This window comes from Rhinopithecus bieti, unplaced genomic scaffold (assembly GCF_001698545.2).
Source record: "Rhinopithecus bieti isolate Rb0 unplaced genomic scaffold, ASM169854v2 scaffold_7049, whole genome shotgun sequence".
Lineage (NCBI taxonomy): Eukaryota > Metazoa > Chordata > Mammalia > Primates > Cercopithecidae > Rhinopithecus > Rhinopithecus bieti.
This window is the reverse complement of record NW_016805922.1, coordinates 2881815-2904725: the sequence shown is the minus strand read 5'-3', so window position 1 is coordinate 2904725 and position 22911 is coordinate 2881815. Positions and strand designations below refer to the sequence as shown.

General features: G+C 37.3%; 1 long non-coding RNA gene across 2 annotated transcripts in view; it reads right to left on the bottom strand.

Moving 5' to 3' along the window:
• The window catches only part of LOC108530939 (uncharacterized), a 169835-nt gene that overhangs the window by 103125 nt on the left and 43799 nt on the right, over positions 1–22911 (bottom strand). Inside the window, exons 3-4 of one of the 2 annotated variants that reach the window (XR_001886026.1) lie at positions 6777–6869; positions 1266–1479 (exon numbers count right to left, since the gene is read on the bottom strand). The exons of the other annotated variant lie outside the window; for it this stretch is intronic. This is a non-coding gene — a long non-coding RNA (uncharacterized LOC108530939). Of the gene's footprint in view, positions 1–1265; positions 1480–6776; positions 6870–22911 lie in introns of those variants that run through there. 2 annotated transcript variants of the gene reach the window in all.

Here is a 22911-nt window from a genome sequence, read left to right as displayed (position 1 = left end):
AAAAAAAAAAAAAAAAAGCAAAAGATGATCAATGTAAACACATATGATTTTCAGCTCCTTTTTCCCACATTGACATAGATTTATAGCCAGCCCTCTTCATCCATTGGTTCTGCCTTTGTGGATTCAGCCAATTCGGGATCAAAAAATATTAGGAAAAAAACCATAATAATAACATTACAACAATGAAAAATAATACAAATACAGTATAGCTATTTATATAACATTTATATTATATTAGGTATGGTATTAATCTGTTCTCAAACTGCTATAAAGAAATACCTGAGACTGGGTACTTTATGAAGAAAAGAGGTTTAATTGGCTCACCATTCTGTAGGCTGCACAGGAAACATGGCTGGGGAGGCCTCAGGAAACTTAAAATCATGGTGGAAGGTGAATGGGAAGCAAGCATGCCTTGCATGGGCGGAACAGGAGGAAGAGAGAGGGGAGGTCCACACACTTTCAAACAACCAGATCTTATGAAAACCCACTCACTATCATGAGAACAGCAACCGAGGGTAATCTGCCCCCATGATCTAATCACCTCCCACTAGGTCCCACCTCCAGCATTGGGGATTAAATTTCAACGTGAGATTTGAGTGAGAGGACAAATCCAAACAATATTAGGTGTTATAAGTAATCTAGAGATAATTTAAAGAGTATAGGAAAGGTTATTTAACCTTTGCATAGTATTTGCATATAACCTTTGGATATAAGTTTATATCCATTTTATATCAGGGACTGAGCATCCTTGGACTTTGATAACTTTGGAGATCCTATAACCAATTCTCCATGGATACAAAGGGACAACTGTGTAAGAGTTAAGAGTTGGACCTACTTCAGCATAAAATTTCAGAACAGAAAATAATCATAAAGATTATATAGTACAATTCTGTTATTTTGTAAATGTCAAAAACAGCTCTGCTGAAGTCCTATAAATATTACACGGCAGAATTTCCTCTAACATTTACTTATTTTTCTTCATCTGGTCTTTTGTCTACATAATCTAATGAGTTTTTTCAAAAGTTAATTTAGTAGAGAATATTTGCCTCTAGGCCAAAGTAAAAACAGATATGGATTTACAAAAATTACCTACCTTAAAATTTCTTCCCTTTCTTCCTCAGGCACTATCATTATTGCTATTCTGATAGCATATTCCATTGCTAAGATATTTTTCTCTTACAATATTTTTAAGATCCTCGTTATTGCCTAATTAGTAAGAAAACCATGACTTAGTTTAGTCTTGGGAAGAATGAAGTAGGTAGAAATGGCATCACAATTTTTATTTTCAACCTACAGAAGAGAAAGCTAATGGAGCAATTTATAATGTTCCTCCAGATCCTGAAGAGTTCACACATCAGCAATGGGAATCGTTGATTTCCTATTTTTTATGTGTGTACAGAAACACAGTCTTAGGCACAATGAGGACATGAGAAATAAGGGATTTACTCCATGCTCTCTGGTAACTTGCAAGTGAGTTAGCTATGAAAGAAAGAAATAAACACAGGGAAAAAGTTATATTATGACATGTGTATATGGAAAAAAAATTGTAATACAACATGCATATTTCTATATGGACAGTCTAAAATGCTTTATACAAACAAAAAAATGCAATACGTTTTCAAACAACATGTGATTGATAACGCCTACAGTTCTGCTAGAAAAGAATAGAATTAAGCTTCAAGAACAGGGAGGAATTATGATGAAGGAATGAGAAATAGAATGCCGTTCCAGGTGAAGGGAAAAGTGCGTGCAAAATTTCATCTGTCATTGCTGAATATTCAATGAGACAATAGGGATATCTGCTTGATTAAAATAGCATAAGAAATTGAGTCAAATTAGCAATAACAAACAAGATTATGAGACTATTTCTATGCCAGCATGAAGATGAGAACATTAGTCTATAAACAAATCTAACTTGTAGTCAGTAAACAAACTTAACCTGACCAAACTAATACTTTAAACCAAATTAATTCAGTCATTGACAAACTAATCCTTTCTCACCGCTTTTAACACACCTCAAGCTTCACTGATAGTTCACCCACTAACTCTGATAAATGATGGCATTGTTCGTACTACCCTCATCAAACCTAATCAGTCTAGGTATACTAACCCCATAGGAGAGTCTTGGCTTTAAAGGTAATGGGCATATAGTGTCTGTAGTCTAGCCATTGCATTGCCCAGGGTGGACCATTATACTTGCCACAAGAGGGAAACTATCCTTATTTCCAAAAGGCCCCTGGTAAAATAGACTTAATTTGGCTAAATTCTCATCTTTGTCAGCCTAGCAAAGCAGGGATCTCATTGTAGACATTTTGAATCTTTCATTAGCACTTTTATATATTATACTAATCAGTTCTTTTTTCTTTACGTTTTAGTATGTAGCATGGCTATGGAACAAAGGAGAGACTCACAAACTGGTGAAAGAATAAATTAATGAATGCATTCTGTTAATGAGTTTTCATAAAATAGCTCTGAGTAGTAACAGTGGATCAAACTTAGGCTTCTTGATGCAGGCATGGTGCAGATTACTACTTCTGTATTGCCCTGGGAACTTAGCACATTCCTGCATGGATGATAGGAGCTCATTTGTCAAGTAAATATGCTCAGTGATCATGGAATGTTAAAATGAAAGGAACATGCGATTCTGGTCTTTTCCTTAAAAGTTTCAAAAATAATATTACACACAGGAGCATTGTTCCACATCTAATTTATCTGAGTAAATCCCTATATACTACATCAATACTGAAGACATTATCTGGTTTATCACAGATATTTATCTTCTAACAATGTTTGTCTTGACTCTTAGAGACTCTCTGCATTAACTCATAAAAGCATAGAAACAACTTACTGGAAAAATGCAGTTTTTTATTATGGGAAAGCCAAAGAAGCCCAGTATTTTGTTTATTGTTGGCTATCCCCTCTAACAATCTCTTTACTCTGTGCTCTGCACTGCTTATTGCTCTCTCTAGAATCATGTTTCAAATGTTCTAGGTGATTTAAAGTCACTAGTGACTCTCAGTCTCTGAGACTGCTTGGGGCAGCCATTATTGTGTCACATTATGTCTTAATATTATGTCCTACAAACCTGAAGCCCCAGCCTACAACAAGTAACAATGGCATGCTGGGTTCACTATTCACTTGGCTGTTAACATTGATTTGATCTGAGAAGAGCTTTCAAATGATACAAACAAAGCCTTTCCTGGGAGCCCTTCATGTCTGAATTATCACCACTGCCTACTTTCTGTCAGATGTTTGAAGGCCACCTAGCAATAGCAAGTATGATCTTAGACTGAGGGGCAATACAGTAAATACAGTGGCTCAAGAGTTAGATTGTTGTTACAACTTGACTCCAAATTATACCAGTTGTGTGTGATCTTGAGCAAATTGTTCAAACTTTCATTTATTTTTCTCTATAATAGGCACAATAATAACACCAGGCAAACAGGGTTCTGGTGAAGACCAAATCAAGTGTCTTATCTATATTAAGCATTAACTAAATGTCAGCCACTTCTGTGTGTATAATCTAATCTTCAGTTAGAATTATTATGGCTTTAAAGTCAAAGAGGGCCAGGTATGGTGGCTCACACCTGCAATCCCAGTAGGAGTTTTAGCCTCCCAAAGGAGGCCAAAAAGGAATCGTTTGAAACAAGGAGTTTAAGACCAGCCTGGGCAACAAAGTGAGATCCCATCTCTACAAAAATTTTTAAAAGTAGCTCAGCATGGTAGCATATACTGTAGTCCCAGCTGCTCGAGAGGCTGGGGTGGGAGTGTTGCTTGAGCCAAGAAGGTCAAGGCTGCAATGGGTAATGATGGCACCACTGCACTCTAGCCTGGGTGACACAGCAAGACCCTATCTCTAAAAATTAATTAATTAATTCATTAATTAATAATAAAGTCAGAGAGATCCAGGTTAGAATCCTGTTGCTACTTTCAAACTTTATGAGCATCTGTTTTTGCCCTGATAAGCAAAGTCAAAGGTAGTGCAGACTGACTTTGCGTAATGTTACCACCTCTGAATTAGTGTCGCATATATTGCATGGTGCTAGTACAGTGAATGTTTTAGCTAGGACACTGGGTGTGCAAGTAGTGGATATTTATATTCAGCATCTATTCAGGTTGATCACTGCCTATCTCATACTGATTATTTCATAATTTGAATATCATACCAGAGTATTAGTATCAAAGTACACGTTTGTTGCTTTCGTTGTCATATAGTTAGAAACAGATATTCAAGAACTTTTCGAGAAAGTAAAACATTATTCCCATCTACCGGAAACTTCAGAGGCTGCAACAATTCTAAGAACCAGCTTTTATCCCTCAAGACACACATGGATTCTATCAAAGGAGTACCCATATCTCCTTGACACTACCTACTTATCAGGCTGCCCCATGATTTTTCATTCTCTTTTAATTTCCTTTTCTGGCCAGGGGTATTTTCTGTTCCCTCTTCTTCCCTTGTGCCCTTTTCTTACTATTAATTGTTCTAATTTCTTTATGTTTTTGAGTTCAAATTCTTAAGAAGATCAGATCTGCCAACTTCATATTTTTAGGCACTGCTACTCTGTAGATAGCTCACCTTTTGTTATATGTTCACCACAGCTCTGTAGCCTAGACTAGGAAATGGCTGCATTACAAGGTACAAAATATGCTCCCCACCCCTGACCCCTGACCAGCTCCCGACACGAGGAAGATGAGCAGAGCAGTTTCCTCTAAAATCTGCTTGGCTGGGGCAAGCACATTGTTATCTGTAGGTAAAAGGTAAGGTGCAAGGATGCCAGAACTCTCGTTTGTTTGTCATTTCACTATTTTATTTATGGAATCAGTTCAGTTGAATAGAATGATTGCTCATTATTTTTGAGGCTTGGGTATTGGAACTTAGAAAATAAATTGAATTGGGCACTGTGTAAACGGCCCAGTCAAAGGAAGTGTCTATTTTGGCCACTTCATTTAAAACATTGTTAAATTTAATTAAGGACAACATTGGTCCAAGAATGTACCTTCTAAGACACAGCAGTATAGTATCAATTCTGTTCATGGTGTGTTGAACAAAACAAAATAGATTAAATACACAAACAAATAATATACAATTAGTTGCCACAGTTTTGAGCTGCATATGTATATTTCCTGATAAAGAATGTTTTCAACTGTACAGAAAGAGTTAGCTGTAGTTTTGTAGCATGTTTACAAAATGATTTCTCTTTGATCATTGAAAAAAAAAAGCTGCTATTGGCCAGGCACGGTGGCTCACAACTGTAATCCCAGCACTTTGGGAGGCCGAGGCGGGTGGATCACCTGCGGTCAGGAGTTCGAGACCAGCCTGGCCAACATGGCGAAACCCTGTCTCTACTAAAAATACAAAAATTAGCTGGGTGTGGTGACTTATGCTGTAGTCCTAGCTACTAGGGAAGCTGAGGCATGAGAATCCGTTGAATCTGGGAGGCGGAGGTTGCGGTGAACCAAAATTGTGCCATTGAACTCCAGCCTGGGTGACAGAGCAAGACTCTGTCGAAAAAAAGAAAGAAGAAAAAAGAAATGCTCCTTAGCCATATGCTAAAACACTGTGAAAAAAATCAGTAGTTTTTACTACTTAATAATGGATGCTAACAAAGAAATATTGCTTAAACCATGGAAAGGTTGAGAATGAATTATTTCATTCCTGTTTAGTTCTTTGGGCAAGGCATACTAATTTGTTAATAATTTACCTCTTCATCTTTCTTAGCTTTGAATAAACTCCAGTCCCCAAGAAAGAATGAGAATCACCAGAATATGAAACTTCCCTGTTTGACTTCCCAACATTCATCAATGCACCAAGATAGCCTCTTGCTGTGAGGTTAACAAATGAATAAATACCTCCATATTTTTCAAATCTGTGAAGTTAACAACATGTAGATTTTTTTGCATATTTAAAAAACTACAACTAAATCTTAATGCCCCTGAAGCAGATGGAAGAAAATAATAGGCTTCCATTAACTGTGTCAAATTGTATAGGTCTTGGCCATCACTGGTCCTGTTGTGATGAATTTATTTTGCCCTTGGATATAATTTAATTTTCAATTATTCTAATTATGGTACTTCAGAACATCAATATTTGAGACGAGCTTCCCTAGTGTCAAGGACTGATTCTAGTTGTGTAAACCCTGAATATCTGAGACAGGTCTCAATTATTTTAGAAAGTTTATTTTGCCAAGGTTGAGGATGTGTGCCTGTGACACAGCCTCAGGAGGTCCTGATGACATGTGCTCAAGGTGGTCAGAGCGCAGCTTGGCTTTATACATTTTAGAGACACATGAGACATCAACCGACATATGTAGGACGAACATTGCTTCCATCTGGAAAGGCGGGACAACTTCAAACGAGGAAGGGGCTTCCAGGTCGTAGGTGGATAAGAGACAAATGGTTGCATTCTTTTGAGTTTCTGATTAGCCTTTCCAAAGGAGGCAATCAGAGTGAGCAGAGGGGTGACGCTGAACAAAACGGGAGGCTGGTTTTCCCTAAGCAGTTCCCAGCTTGACTTTTCCCTTTAGCTGAGGGATTTGGGGGCCCCAAGATTTATTTTTCTTTCACAGTTGTATCAGACTCCACAGGCAGCCTTGGAAACCATCACAGTTGAGGGTAGGTAACACCCATGTATTGCATAGTTTTGTGCTCCACACTCTTATCTACAAAATTATGAATTTTATTACATATATTAATTTTGAGAAAACTAAAAATAAAAGTAGTTTCAAACTAGTATTGCTTTTACATCTTAAAAATAAAGTTTTATGTACTCTCCTTACCTCATCATAAATAGCTTGCCTTATTTATTATGCACTTGGCATTTTATCTGTTTTATTTCCATTTTGGGATATGTTAATTTTTTAATTTGTTACCTAAACAAAAAATAATACACAAATTATTCCTAGTCTTTACATATGTACTTGTTGAAAGATGAGATATATAAATGCTGGTAAGTGCTTCAAGTAAGGAAGACATCTGGCCTATGTCGTGGGGATCGCATAATCACTGTGGTGACAGTTTCAGAGAGTAGCGTGTGTAGGGGTTTGAGGAGTTAGCAAAGACGAGAAGCATGAAGCACAGCCAAAAGGTTTTTTTCAGACACGAGATATATCTGAAGTTTGAAATAGAGTGAAGACCCATAAATGGGGAAGAAGTGAGGATTCTAAGTGTCTGAGCAGAAAATTTAGCATAATTTGTTGAGGATTTGGATAGTGTGCCAAAAGACAGATAAAGATTGCAGATAGCTGCAAGATCCCAGCCTCAGGGGATCTGAAGCCGTAAGCATTAAGCATTTAATCCTGCACCTATGTGTGTGTGTTACAGGACATGACAAATGATTTAAAAAAAAAAAAAGAAAGAAAAAAAAAAACACCCTGGATAAATTCTTAGTTCTGTCCTGTCTAGTGTCTGGTGCTAGGAGATCAAAGGAGAAGATTGTGACTTGAGCTTGACTTTGAAGCCAATAGGACTTGTACAGTGTGACAAATATACCATAAGGGGAGTCCTGGTTGAGTCATACTTGTTGATGATCCCTATTCCTTGAGCATGAACAGAACCTGAGACTTGCTTCTAACCCATGGAAGATGGCAAAAATGATGGAATATCACTCCTTTGAGGTATAAGTTATATATGCATGTAGTAGATATAGATATATATAGATGATACAGATGCACATATAGATACAGATATAAATATCGACATAGATATAGATATATGACTGTGGGCAGACAAGGATGATATGAGAGACTCTGCCTTGCTGGCCCTGAAGAAGTAAGCTGTCATGCTGTGAGGTGAGCTACAAAGGGGCCACATGATAGAGGACTATGGGAACCTGCAGGAGCTAAGAGTGGCTCCCAGCTAACAACCAGCAAGAAAGCAGAGCCTCAGCTCTGCAGCTGCAAGTAACTGAATTCTGCTGTTATGCCCAGACCGTGTATTCCCCGAAGAAGACCACCAGAGTCCAGAGTCAAAGCCAAGCGGCAAGGATCTTTAATGCAAGTTCGAACTTGGTCCCTCCGTTCTACAACATACAAGAGGGCCCCGAATGATGCATGTGCCCGCTTTTTATAGCCCGATGCATACAGGATATGTAAGGTTACAGAGGTACAAAGGAATTCTTTTGGTTGCAGCATCACAACTGGTAATTGGTTAATATTTTAAGTTATACAATTAACAGTTTTCTATTTGTTCCCGCGCATTTAGTAAAACTACAAACGGTTGTGACCTTATCAGGGGCTCTCTAGGTGGTGTTTCTGAGATGTGGTGGGGGGGGATGTGTTTGTGTTGGGCTCAGGAAGTTGGGACAAATAGAGGAATGTGTTTGTACTGGGCCCAGGACTAAGATATGTGGCAGACACCGGTAATTAGAACAGAACAGAGCAGGACAGAGACTTTCACAACGTTTGTCCTTACAATGTCTGGAGTCTATGGATAACCTAATCGGTTAGGTCCGGGGTCAATCTTTAACTAGGCTCAGGGCGCCGCCTGGGCTGTCAGGGCGCCGCCCGGGCTGTTTGCCTGTGGACTTCATTTCTGCCTTTTAGTCTTTTCATTTGATCTCTTTCACTGCCAACACTTATGTGAGCTTGGAACAGGACCCTGAGCTCCAAAAAGAAACGCCACCCAGCTGACATCTTGATTGTAGCCTTGTGAGACCTTGATCAAAGGACTCAGCTAAGCCATGTCTGGATTTCTGACCCATGAAAACTGTGAGATCATAAATGTGTGTTGTTGTAAGCCACTACATGTGTGGTAATTCACTATGTAGCAATAGAAAAACAATAAGATGGCTAGGGAAAAAGATGAGTATGTTCTGGATACTCTGGATATATGGAACCACATGAGCTAAAGTGCAGAGAATAAGACTGACATTCTTATTTGGACTTCTGCTCTTTAGCTCATGTGGTTCCATACATCTAGAGTATCCAGAATACACCCATCTTTAATACTCCATATTGTATATTGATCCATATATTGAATGCTCTGTCACCCAGGCTGGAGTGCAGTGGCGCAATTTCGGTTCACTGCAACCTCCACCTCCCGGGTTCAAGCCATTCTCCTGTTTCAAGACTCCCAAATAGCTGTCATTACAGGCATCATGCCTGGCTGATTTTTGTATTTTTGGTAGAGACAGGGTTTTGCCAGGCTGATCTTGAACTCCTGACTTCAAGTGATTCACCCACCTCAGCCTCCCAAAGTGCTGGGATTACAAGCATGAGCCACCACGCCCGGCCTTTGAACAAGTATTTCCTGAGTGCCTACTATGTGTTAAAACTTGCCCAGGAGACCAATGGGGGAACTGAAATTAGGAGAGCTTAAGTAACATGCACAAGTTTACAAAACACAATTACATAAGAAGACAAGAATCTGTAGGGGAAAATGGAGTCATGTTTGTGTGACACCCCAACCAGTAGGGTCTCTGAGTAAGTACTTAATCTTTATCTTTGAATATATCTTGTTTTTCTTGTTTCCTTTGCACTATAGTTTAAATAGTGTGTTAGGTCATCCTGAAAGCACTTATTTGTGTGTTAGGTCATCTTGAAAGCACTTATTTTCCTTGTGTCTGGGGATGCTTTAGGATAATATAGGAGTAATTAACTGAAATTATCTTTCTAAAACAAAAGTATCCTTTTTCTCTACTGAGTTTCCCAGAGTGTACAAAAGAACACTGAACACTGAAAAAGAAAATGATTCCTGAAGAGAAATAGATGCAGGAGCTGAATCACTGTTTTGATTTATAATAGAAACATCTAAGTCTGTAAAATATTGAGAACTTTGAACTTTGATCTCACTAAATTTAAGCTGTTAAATTGTTATGCTTTTCTGGGAATTCCTAAAAACTTCCCTGTATTGCAATTGCTGCATCTGAAATTTTGTTCACTTGTAATTTTTGATTTTTTTTCTATCGTGTTAGAAGTAGAAAAGATATTTGTTCAATGCAATATTTTAACAAATGAAGGTATATTTGGAAATAAAATAAAACCTCTTCTGCAGTGGATCCTGCTGATGCTCTACTAAGTCTCCTCCAGTCCCCTTTTCTCCTTGGCTGCATACTTCTCCTGGCTTGTGTTTGCTTTTGTTTCTCTGTTGCACCTGCATTTCTCTTAGGAAGCCTGCCTCAACTGCTGGAATCCCTTTACCACCTACTGCAGCATTCTTAGGGGTTTCCTTCCTGCCCAGCTTGGCCCCTTTCTCCAGCAGAGGCTCTTAGTGAAAGAATACTTGCAAGTCCAACTTCCTTGCATGGAGGTGAAAAACTCTGAGATTAATTTATGCTCTTGAGGTCCCCTGCAGGAGTAGACAGGAAAACTCTGGGAAGACATAGCCTGAAACCACACCCCTGTTGAGTTTCTTCCACTTTTCTCTTTTCTGATTCCCTGTGTCTTACTGGTTCCCTTTGGGGGCGCTTCTGGAATAAACAGTTTCTGTAATAAATCCCAATCTCAGTCTGCTTCTAGGGAATCAACCTAAGACCTTAAGACAGATACCTTCTTTGTTGTTGTTGTTGTTGTTGTTGTTGTTGTTGTTGTTGTTGTTGTTTTTTGAGACGGAGTCTCGCTCTGTCGCCCAGGCTGGAGTGCAGTGGCCAGATTTCAGCTCACTGCAAGCTCAGCCTACTGGTTTTACGCCATTCTCTCGCCTCAGCCTCCTGAGTAGCTGGGACTACAGGCGCCCGCCATCTCGCCTGGCTAATTTTTTTTTTTTTTTTTTGTATTTTTTTTAGTAGAGACGGGGTTTCACCGTGTTAGCCAGGATGGTCTCGATCTCCTGACCTCGTGATCCGCCCGTCTCGGCCTCCCAAAGTGCTGGGATTACAGGCTTGAGCCACCACGCCCGGCGGACAGACACTTTCTTACCTGTTTGCTGAAGTATAATCTTGGTTATTAATCCAGAACGGCCAAAGTATTTGATACAAAATGAGATATTTCAAAATGCACAGGTGTCCTAGATTTTTGTCATTTTAATGACTTTTCTGGATAATAAAAGTAGCTTGTATTAATTGTTGAGTTTAGAAAATGCACAAAAATGAAGTAAATTACATTATGTGGCATATGGTTTTATACCTTGGTAAATTTTCCAAAACTACCCCTACCCCTACCTCCAATCAAGACTACATCTTTGAGTATATATGCAAATTTTTTCTAATTAAAATTATGATTCTAATTAACATATAGAATTACATTCTGCTTTGTTGTACACAGGTGATTTAGTTATTTAATTTTTTTAATAAATGTCAAACCCTTTCACACTGTAAATTATTTTAAAAGAATAAAACAATGAAAGAAACAAAGTCAGGGTTAGAGCAGAAATTTCTCCTCTCCATTTTCATTTCTCAAACATAACCACTTTACAAGATTGGTGCAGATTGTTCTAGATTTTATACACATACAAAAAAACATTTACACACACATACACACAGACATTCATAAAAATGTACATATACAATGCACGTTTTTACTATTATTTATAATGAAACTTGTTTATACTACATATGTATTTCTTACAATTACCTTTCTTCAATCTAGGAACTTGATGAACTCTTTCCACAGTAGAGCTTGGAGATTGGCCTCAATTTTTGTAAGTAATACGTGAATGCTGTTTTCCCTGATAAACAAGACTTCACTTCCTGTTCTTATGCATGTCTGTATGCATAGGTAGGGACATTTCTTCTATGTGCTAAAATCCTAGAAAGGCACCTAATGATTCGTAAGAAATGTTTAAATCAATACATACTGAGCACATTTAGAAAATATCAGCCTCTCCTGAATGTAAATTCTTAATTTCTCACAAATACCCCCTCCCCAATATCCTTCCTTCTTTCTCAAAATGTCTTGGTATAAATGGGTATGTGTGGCTTATCTATCCTCTATCAAAATGTTAGTAGTTAATACCAAATTGCCCCATATTAGTACAAGTTGTACTAATATATAGTCCAGTCAACATTTTATATGAACAGGTATATTATTAGCCTTTATACTTATAAATAATTCTTCTGTCTGTCTTTAATTTTAAGTTGTTTATTGTGTTACTTGCCATAGACAAGTTTAACTTTTTTTCATTAAACAATTCCAATATTGAATTTATTACTTCTGATTTTTATTTTATTTCTGGAGAGTTACACATTCTCCAAATTAACATTTATTTTCATTTAGTATTTTAAGATGTTTTTTCTACCTTCTGGTCATGTATTTATTTGGGATAAATGTGTGTCAAATGAATACACGTATGTTAGGGAAGATATGCCAGGTAGGAATCAAAGACTATTTTTCACCACAAATCAGTAACCTATTGTAGCTATCCACTCCAATGAATGGTCCATCCACTACCTGTTGATTTTGAAATGTAACTTTTTCACATAAGGATATTCATATATGAATATAAATAGATGAATAGATAGATAGATAGATGTGATGACTATATGGATACCTAACTATTTATATCCATCTATTCGTGTATGTGCATTTTGGGGCTCTACTGTTTCACTGATCTATCACTTTCACTTCAGAACTATACTGATATAATTGCTGTAGCTTCATGGCACATTTCCACATGTAGTAGAGCAAGATCTCAGTCATTCTGCTATTTCAAGGATGTTAAACTAACCTCACGCAAGAAAAACCTTCCTCTTTCTCTTGCTTTATGAAGATCTCTTGACAACATCTATATTTTCTACCTTGATATTTCCTTCTAAAAGAAAAATACGTTTGGATATGTTTTGTAAACTCTGGTAGTCATACAAATGTAAATTGTGCATGCCTTGTAGGTAGTAGTGTCTCTCCTATAATTCTCACTCATCTTAGGTACAGGAGGGAAAAATGTCACTTTTAACTATTGCCTGTAACTATTTGCCTCCTACAACCCCATTTTCAGGTTATTCACAGAACTTGGGGATAGGTAGTTAAAAAAATAAAACTTAACCCAATAACTAGTCAAGGACTTTTAAAATGGTTTAGATTTTAAAATATAATTTCCTACTCTCTCTCAGAGATTATTCTACCTCAAATATCTCTGCTTATCTGCTAAAGATGGTATCTGGGTAGAAGGGGAGTAGTTGTTTACACTTCTTCTTGTGATTCCTCCTTTACCCTGACCTCCAAAGCAATGTCCTTTGACCACCTTGGGGCAGTTAACCCTGCTGGCGTTTAGGACTGTGGTCATCATTGTTTTTTTTCTTTTTTTCTTTTTTTAGACAAGGTCTCATTATGCATCCCAGGCTGGCCTTGAACCCCTGTGCTCAAGCAATCCTCCTGCTTTGGCCTCCCAAAGTGCTGGGATTACAGGTTTGAGTCACTATGCCCAGCCATGGTCAGCATCTTTTGTCTGGGTGTAGTCAAGGCCATGTAATACTTTTTGACTTTCTCAGCTTTATTTGAACTCTTGCTGGTGCTATACACCCTCTGATTATCTGACTGGGAATTTAGCTCATAGCCCTTGGAGCAGAGCCCCTAAGGGAAGCCTCCCTGCCCACTATGCCAACCAAGTGTTTAGCTGCTTTGGATATGCCTTTGCCTCATCAGACCCAAGGGCAACCGAGGAAACTAAATCTCTGCCTGACCTCTGCTTTCATGTGACTGCCCTCCCTCTGAGTGTGAGTGCAACCTACATGGAAGCCTCCTTCCAGATGAATAAATGGGTGGCAAGGCAAGAGTCACTCTCCTCCATGATTTCATAAACTGTCAAATGTGCTTCTCCAAGCAGGACAGCCATGTTTGTTTCCTTCATGAGCTTCTCTTCCCTGATCTTCTCTTCTTTGTACCACCCTAGTGGGTAGATAAAATTATTTGTTTTCTTTTTACTGTCCTCCTATCTTATGCTCCTTCTACTTTATCTCACCCATCTTTAATGGGGAACAGCAATATCTCCCTGAATATTATTTAAATAGTATATTACGTGAATGGCAACCCCTGGAGAAAACCATTGCACACAATGTAGATGATGTCTCCTGTATCTGTGCAACTTGGAAATCTTGATCTCCTCAATACAATGAGGGGATTTAACAATGAGTCCAACCGCATCAGTTAAAAGAAAAGAAAGAATAATTTAGCCAGTGTCTTAGAAGGACAATAGCCTGGTTTTCAAGACTATTGTCCTACTAAATTCTGAATGTCAATATCATAGTGTCTTCCTTCTGGCAAGAGAGAGAGAAAAGATGAGGAATAAAATGAAAGCCAGGTGCTATAAAATGTCTAAGAGGAAACATTAAGCTACATTTATGTTTTATCCTTTTATCTTTAGTCACCTTCTCCCCTTTATGCATCCTCTCTCATAGCTACTGATGTTAACCACAAATAAAGACAGTATCTGACTAATTAAGATCAATTCACATTTCTGCAGCCAGGGAGGTTAAGGAGTGGCAGAAAAGGAAATGAAGTTCTTTGAAAGTTACTGAATAACAGACATTGTGCTTATAACTTTCCATATTTTAGCTTGGTTAACGTTCGTAAGATTCATCTCTGTTTCACAGATGAAGAAACTGAGGCTCAGAAGAGTTTAGAAATTCTTCCAGATCATACACTACTAAGTAGCAAAGACAGACTTGAAACCCCACTATGAGGAAGTACAAAGCTATTATTCCTCATTCTAAGAACTTTGTACTAAACAGTTTTAAAAGGTGGCCCTTTACTTGTTAAAGGGTTATGTGAATTAATCAGAGGTGCCTATGGGATAAATGTCAAGCTGCTCTATGGTGCAATGTCAGTAAGCTTTTGGTCATTTCAGCACCTGTGGGCTTTGCCGTCATAATTTCAAGGTTAGGCATAAGAGTAAGTCACGCTCTGTTTTACAAGAATACATTTCTGCTGGTTTCTTAACTGTATTTTACTGCTGCCAAATAACCATACCTTCTCCTCATCTCCTTCTCATCATATGTACATAATACCATTGTTGAAATTCCATGATGTTCATGCTCTCATTTTTGAAAAATTTAACCTTGGTCTAGACATTAGTTATTTCCAGGAAAAATATGACATGCATTTTAGGAATACCTAGATAGATTTAGGGATGATGTATTGCACATTCACCCTCATTTACTATTCAACTTTGCTTGCTATTTAATTCTTCTGTCACTACCAAATACTTTGGGGGACTAGGGCTATTCTATCTTTGTGATCATTTCACATTTTATATCAATCCTCCTGCCCTTATGTATCATGCCTCATGTTTTTATTACATCTTATCAGACCCGATCTTGTCATAGAATGTTTCATTTTCTGCTATAACTAAGATTTACTGTGCCTAAGGGTTCTCAAATTTTAGAGCCTATTTCATTTTAATTTTGTGTCATTTTTTTGAAATGAACTCCATAATGTATTTGTAGCTTTGACTTGCCTCAAATTGAGGTTTGCAATTACTTTGCTTTTGAAACACAGCCCACCTTATCTAATACCAAGTAAATGGTTATTTGAACAGAAAATTGGAATATCTTATTTACGTCCTAAAAGCAAAATCTTTGTTGTCAAAGGAAAAAATAAATCTCAGGTGCCAAAGGAAACAATGTTTTGATGTCACCTGGGCTCCTGTTCCTCAAATACAATAGAAACTCAACTTTTGTTTGAATTAATTCTTTCCAGTTTTCTATAGGACTAACTTCCTTATTGATCTCTAAATTCCTCTGAGTCAGAAGAGTGATTCCCCTGAAGTGAGGAACTGATAAAATGACACTATTTATCGATTTAATATATATATTTTTAGGTATGTTTTTAAGGCCCTTGTGGAAATAATTGCCAGTGAAGGTGCTGTTTTTAACTAACATAAGGAGACATGAGAGTCACCAGCTTTAAAACAGTCGTGAACATTAAAAGGAGACAAACCTTGAGGAGAAACCATCATATTCACAATTGGCCTTTTCCTTTTTGACCTCAAAACTCTATTTCTAGGAATAATTAGAGAAACACCGAAACATGTACTAAAAAGTAGGATTATTGGAGTCTTATATAGCAAATATGCTAGAAACAATGAAAATATCTAATGACAGCAAACTGGTAAAATATGGATTTCCCATAGAAAGCTCAGCAGTCTGTAAAAATTATGAATTTGATGATAGGTAATAATCTAGAAAATGGTACACAAAATTCAAGTAAAAATATCCAACTTAAAAAAAAAGTAAAAGTATTAAAAATTTTTAGGCCGAAAGTGATGGCTCATGCCTGTAATCCCAGCACTTTGGGAGGCTAAGGCAGGAGGCAGGTGGATCACTTGAGGTCAGGAATCCAAGACCAGTCTGACAAAAATGGTGAAATCTTATCTCTAAAAATACAAAAATTAGCCAGGTGTGGCAGCGTATGCCTGTAGTCCCAGCTACTCAGGAGGCTGAGGCAGGAGGATCACTTGAACCTGGGAGACAGTTTGCTGTGAAACCAGATTGCACCGCTGCACTCCAGCCTGGGTGACAGAACAAGACTCAGTTTCAAAAAAAAAAAAACAAAAAACAAAAAAAAAACTTTGTTTAACTATATTTATACCAATTTAAAAAATATATATGTATGTAACCTCCTGACAGATTATTCCTGCCCACTGCACAAATAAAAACCACAGCATTGCAGTAAAGAAAGAGTTTAATTGACAGGAGGCTAGCCATGCCATGTGGGAGAAAGTTACTACTCAAATTAATCTCATTGAAGTCTTGTAGGGTAGAGGTTTTTCAAAGGCAGTTTTGGGGTAATGGTGGGGTGGCTAGGAAATGGGTGCTTGCTGCTGACTGGTGGGAGTGGAAATGAAATGATAAAGCGTCTAAGCTGTCCTTTTGTGCAGAGTTGCTTCTGGGTGAAGTTACAGGAGCAGTGAAACCATCAGTTGGTGGGTCCAGGTGGATCCCTTGGTGTCAGACATACGAAACCCTGAAAAGATATCTCAAAAGGCCAATCTGCAGGACTAACTGAGGAAGGTGCGTATCTTGTGACCAGTCTACGTTTTACCAAATTCAGGCTCTTCTCCTCCTGCTACCCTAGTGGCCTCTCATTAGCTTTACTATAGGCTATTAACATTTAGCCTATAACCTAAATGTCTTCCAAAGTTAGCTTGGCCTAAGTCCAAGAATAATTAAGGCAGTTTGAAAGCTAAAGGCAAGGAGGCGATTGGCTAGATCAGATCTCCCTAATGCCTAACTGCCATAATGTTTTTACTTACATAATTTTTGCAAAGGTGGTTTCATGTATTTTAATGCAGAGAAAAAAGAGGAAAAAAATTACCCCATAATGACAGTAAGGGTGTACAATAGTTGGTGGAATTAAGGGAAAATTTTATATACATTTTATAACATTTTGGTCAATGTAATTTTTTTCTTCATCTTTTTTTAATGAGAAGAGATTTTACCAAAATTAAGGGTGACTCTTTTCACTAGAATAGACTTAATTCTTGGTTAACAACAAAGATAAAAGGCAGAAAACAAAAGGTTGTGACCACCAAAGATTCATTATGTTGTACATTTGCTTCCTGTTTAAAATAATATTGGTTTCATCTCCCCATAAGATCTCTTGGTTTATTTTATTTTATTTTTTCTCACACATCCAATCAGATCTGAACCTCTGTTTCCCTAGAGAGAATCATGTTGTGTTGACCAACCATCTGTGTCAGAGAGGAAAAGAATCTGGGACTTTTGAACAGTCATTGTGCAGGCTACAGATGGGTAGTAGCTACATGAAATTCTTAGTTTATTTATGGCAGCTGACACAGGCAGGTTCTTCTTTGTACCTTAGCCACACTACTAATAGTAAAGTAGCATCATCTGTGAACCTAGAGTTTTCAGAGAACTCTTAAAAGCATTATTCTTAATTGCATGTATGGCATCAAGTGAAATTGACATGAAGAAAAGTATGCACAATTATTGATGCAACTTCCCTCAGCAATGTTATATGTTGTAAGCTGTTAATATTACTTTTCAGATCCAATCTCCCACCCCATGGGGACTCTCCAGTGGCTGCACTGCACCTGCAAGGACTCACAGTCCATCACTGGCAAACCTTTCATTAACCTCTGTTGAATTTGGCCAGCAAGATACCAATCCTCACTACATTGGTAACTTTAAATGGCATCTGCCAGCCACATTGGCTTCTCAACTGTAGACACAAAGTAGGTAGACATTTAAATTTACACCCTCAGACCACAACTGGGTTGTTAGCTGGCTTCTTACATTTTTCTGATTGCTTCCTGCTTTCGGAGATAACAGATTTATATCTTCTCTGTTATCCTGCTTTGACTCACTTCAGTAGAGAAATAGTCATCTCACTTCCAACTTCAGTTCCACTTCCTCCACTTCTCCCTCGTTGTCCCTTCACCAGATGTGCAAGGGCACCTGCCCACCCTCCTATAATGATGATGGACTTCTCCTTGCAGCTAGGTAAGGGCAACATTAAATACAGTACTCCTATTCTATTTTGCTCATTCATGGACTTTCCTGGTGTCTCATTCTTGTACAATCAATGATGCCTTTTAATCTAATCAACATGAAAAACAGTTCTTGTATTTAAAATTAAATTCCGTGCTAGGCTCCACAACCCCTTTCAACTAATATCTTATTTCATTCTTTTGTTTACAATAAAATTTTTGAAAATGTCTGTACCTGCTTTCTCTATTTTCTCACCTCACCCCTCCTTTGCTTCTCAATCCCCTCCAGATAATTTTGGCCTTCCCCACTCTACTGAAACCATTTTGACATGGTTAAGGAGTGCAATATTTTAAGAGAATTGGAAAAAGTATGATGTGGAAACTTTAGTCTTAAATAGAAGTTTGTCCAGTGGTCTAGTAGAACAAACCTCTTCTTTTCTTTTCTCGTCACTGGGACAAGAAAGTCAAGATACTTTAAAATTTATATTTTATTTGACTTAATAAACGGCAAAATAAAAATGAGTAGCCTGTTACTCATTTGTTGATCCTTTGAGCTCTTCCGGTCAGGTAACAACTTCAAAGAGACTGTAGATATATAAAGATTATCAGAATTTAAGTTCCTATCACATTGACAATTTATAAGCAGAGATTTCTAGTCTGAACCTTATTACTAATTTGTGCAATTATTTTTTAACTTTGGAATTGTTTAATTTAATTATAGTAATATTCTATTTTATAAAATTATATATATGCAAATAAGATATTTTAATATTCTATACAGACTTCAAGAGTCCTATAAGGTGAGAAATTATTTCTTTGATCAGGAAACTATCTTCATAAACTGTTTTTAGACTTGGTAATTGTTTTAAACTTTTACTTTACTAAATTTTGTGGATATACTTTTAATATTTTATTTAGCATTAGTATAAAATTTCACTACTTCAAAGTGTTGAGTAGAGCTTCTGTTTTTTCTTTTCTTTTCTTCCTCTTCCTTTCTTTCATCTTCATCTTCTTCTCTTCTTTTTCTCTGCCTTCTCCTTTACTCCTCCTTCTTTTATTAGTGGAGGCAGCAAGGTGAAACATCAGCTAGCCTTTGCAGTTGAGTAGCAGAGGTCTGTAACCAGAGGCATGATATGGGACTTCTGCAGGTTATTACCCAAGTTTACGCTTTTACAAGAGTAATGTGGTCTAGATGACCTTTATCGAATTTAATGTAACTCTCTATTCCAAATGTTTTAGACATTAGCAGCACTGAAATCAATATCCTGAAGCAACCTTGGGTATGTTTGTGTGTGTATTTCCATTGAAAGCTTATTTCCCTAATTAAATTTTTTTAGCATTTTCCCAAACTTCACCTTATTGCATTTGACTTTTTCCAGCAGTATCCCCAAATTGCCTTCCTCCCCTTAATAATCGGACCTGACTGTCATAAAGATCACATATTGTGATTACCTAGAATAATCTCAGAATTAAATTTCACATCGTAATTTCTTATTAGCTATGCAGTCATGTGGACAAGTCAGGCTGAATATTAATTTGTTTATAATATATCTGGATAATGTATCTTCGTTATATGTTTAAACATGATAACATTCAGTCCAGGCGCTGGTGGCTCACGCCTGTAATCCCAGCACTTTGGAGGCGAGGCAGGCAGATCATGAGGTCAGGAGATGGAGACCATCCTAGCTACATGGTGAAACCCCATCTCTACTAAAAATACAAAAATTAGCTGAGTCGTGGTGGTGGGCACCTGTAGTTCCAGGCACTCGGGAGCTGAGTTAGGTAGAATGGCGAGAACCTGGGAGGCGGAGCTTGCAGGTAACCGAAATCGCGCCAGTGCATGCCACTCCCAGCCTGGGTGACCAGAGCGAGACTCCATCTCAAAAAAAAAATTAATAAATTAAATAAATAAAAATAAATAAATAAACAAGATAACATTCAATTAATGGGTCTGTTTTAAAAAGAAAGTGCTCTTAGAAGTTGTTTAAAGCTCCTCTGAATAAGTAATATAGTATGTGCTCACAGCTGTCCCTACTAATTTTGACATTTCATTTCCTATTCATTGATAGTTATCCGTGTTTTTCTCTTAGTTTTAACATGGCTCCATTTGTGAATGTATTACAAACAGAAATACATTTTTATTTGAAATATCAAGGGTTATAATTTAATAACACCTTTATTACGTCACTAATAATTTATTTTTACCATCTATGATTGCCAACTTAAAGTTTGGCCAGAAATCTTGGGTGTAAAACTCATTTAAGTTGATTGCAATTTATGTGTGTGTGAATATTATTAAAAACTTACGTATGAGACTAGGTGCGGTGGCTCATGCCTGTAATCCCAGCACTTTTGGAGGCCGAGGCAGGTGGGTCACCTGAGGTCAGGAGTTCGAGACCAGCTTGACCAATGTGGAGAAACCCCATCTCTACTAAAAATACAAAAAAAATTAGCCATGCTTGGTGGCGGAGCCTGTAATCCCAGTTACTCGGGAGGCTGAGGCAGGAGAATTGCTTGAACCTGGGAGGCAGAGGTTGCAGGGAGCCGATATCACCCCATTGCACTCCAGCCTGGGCAACAAGAGCAAAACTCCATCTAAAAAAAAAAAAAATTATATATATATATGAGTTCCAATTAATACTGTTTTCCCCTTTTGTGTAGTATCATGGAAGCTTTTTTTTTTCCCTCCCACCAGTACGCCTGGCTAATTTTTTTGTATTTTCAGTAGAGACAGGGTTTCACTGTGATAGCCAGGATGGTCTCGATCTCCTGACCTCGTGATCCATCCATCTTGGCCTCCCAAAGTGCTGGGATTACAAGCATGAGCCACTGCGCCCAGCCCATGGAAGCTTTTCATAGCCTTGACTTATTTCATTTATTTTTGGCACTGGTAATATTTGGAGAGTGAAAGCCTTTTTGAAATTGACACTTTGTCACATTACCATTATTTGCCTATATTTTTGAAGTCGCTTATTTGATGACCACAAATTTTACAGGGTCCACCTTGAATTTCCTGCATTCTCAAAATTTCTTGCAGCCCTAATTCTTTTTATTATTAGTATACAGATTTTGATTAAGTATTGGTTATTTCCATTGTATTATTTCCATTGTATTTCCATTGTATAAGCTAGGTAACACACAAGCTTCTAACCAATTCAGTAACACAATAGGAAAATTATATTTTCTTATTTGCTTTTGACAGCATGAGTACCTGCTGATATTTTTAATTTATTTGGATTTATTATTCTTTTATCCTTTTCTTCTCTCTTTTTCTGAGCAATCACATTTCCTTGTTTTTGCTATGTATAATCTATTCACCTATGCTATACACTGTCACATATATTATTCCACATAAAATCATAGTGTACCATAATACACACTAGGAGACGTGCGACAATTTTACTTCAAATTTAGAAACAATAATTTTCTATAATGCAACTGATTTTTACTTAAGCCAGATATCACAATGTAACTAATAAATAACTACTATACTATAACATTTCAGGAAAAAATTAATGTGTGTAAACATCCTCAGGTAGAATACACATGGGAGTGGTCTAATAGCTAAACCACATAGTCTTCTAAACATCGTCTCTGCTGTAATTACTAAGATTTACTTTTACACTATATATATCCAGATGATTTACTTTAAGCTATCATAAAAGAAGTCAACGATGACAGGTATATGGGAAAAAGAGAGCCTTCAGACAGTGTTTGGAGCAGTGTACATTGGTAAAATATTTTTTACAAACAATTAGGAAAGACATAACAGATCCTTAAACCTTTTCAACACTTCAGCTTAGTGATTTAACTTCTGGAAAAATAGATATAATTACATTTTTTTCATGTAAAAAAATTAAACAGCAGGTTCTCCTCAAGTCTGGTAGTTACGGGAGGTGACAACTGTAGCATATTATCTCCTGGCTTCAAGAGTGGGCCCGTGTTATACCAGTCATGAAACTCCACCTTCGTTGACTATGCCAGTTGGTCCAGGGGCTGAGCACACAACCCACCGCAAAGATCCAAAGGGTTTTTCATTCTGAAATAAGTACAGTAAATTTCTTTCTGCCCTTTGCAAATTCTGCCTTGTTCTTTAGATGGGAACCGACGGTTATAGCCACATGGGAATCATGAGAATTGACAGCCTGAGAGGCCAAATCCAAAAGACAACCAGAAGCAGGGAAAAAAGAGAACAGTGATGAGACAGAAACAACAAGACAAAGACAGAAATGGAAAGAGGCTGGATGGTGTTTTGTCTCTGAATCCAGCTCTACTGTGTTCTTTTTCTGGTGTATTATATTAACCAATGCATTCTCATTTTTGTAAAAGCCAGTATAAGTTGGACTCATGTTTTCTTGCAAGTATAGTATCTTGACAAATGTGAGCTTTATAAAGACCTACATAATAATATTAATTTTTTTTAATTATAGAACACTAAGTATAAAAATCATGATACAACATTTTATGTAGAACACTATTGCAGATGACCTGAAAGAGAAAACAAACCAAAAGAAATTATATACATAATACGTAAAAAAGAAGAAAACATGGAAATATAAAATAGTTATTTTTGGATGGTAGGATTAAAGGACT